Below are 218 nucleotides of genomic sequence, written 5' to 3' on the forward strand. Positions count from 1 at the left end.
ACACGAAACTTCACAGCACACGTCTGCACAACAGCTGTTCTTCTCCTCTGTACTAGACTGGCATCAGGTGTGTGAACATGTGTTGTGTTTTGTGCGGTGGAGCTGTTGCAAAAGGGAACCGGGAACAGAATTAGCAATTGCGAAAGGTAATTACAGTGATTTAAAGCGCCATTTTTCTTTATCTGGTTTTGCTTCAAATTATTTTAGACAGAACTTCA

This window comes from Penaeus monodon, chromosome 24 (assembly GCF_015228065.2).
Source record: "Penaeus monodon isolate SGIC_2016 chromosome 24, NSTDA_Pmon_1, whole genome shotgun sequence".
In the NCBI taxonomy this organism is placed as follows: domain Eukaryota; kingdom Metazoa; phylum Arthropoda; class Malacostraca; order Decapoda; family Penaeidae; genus Penaeus; species Penaeus monodon.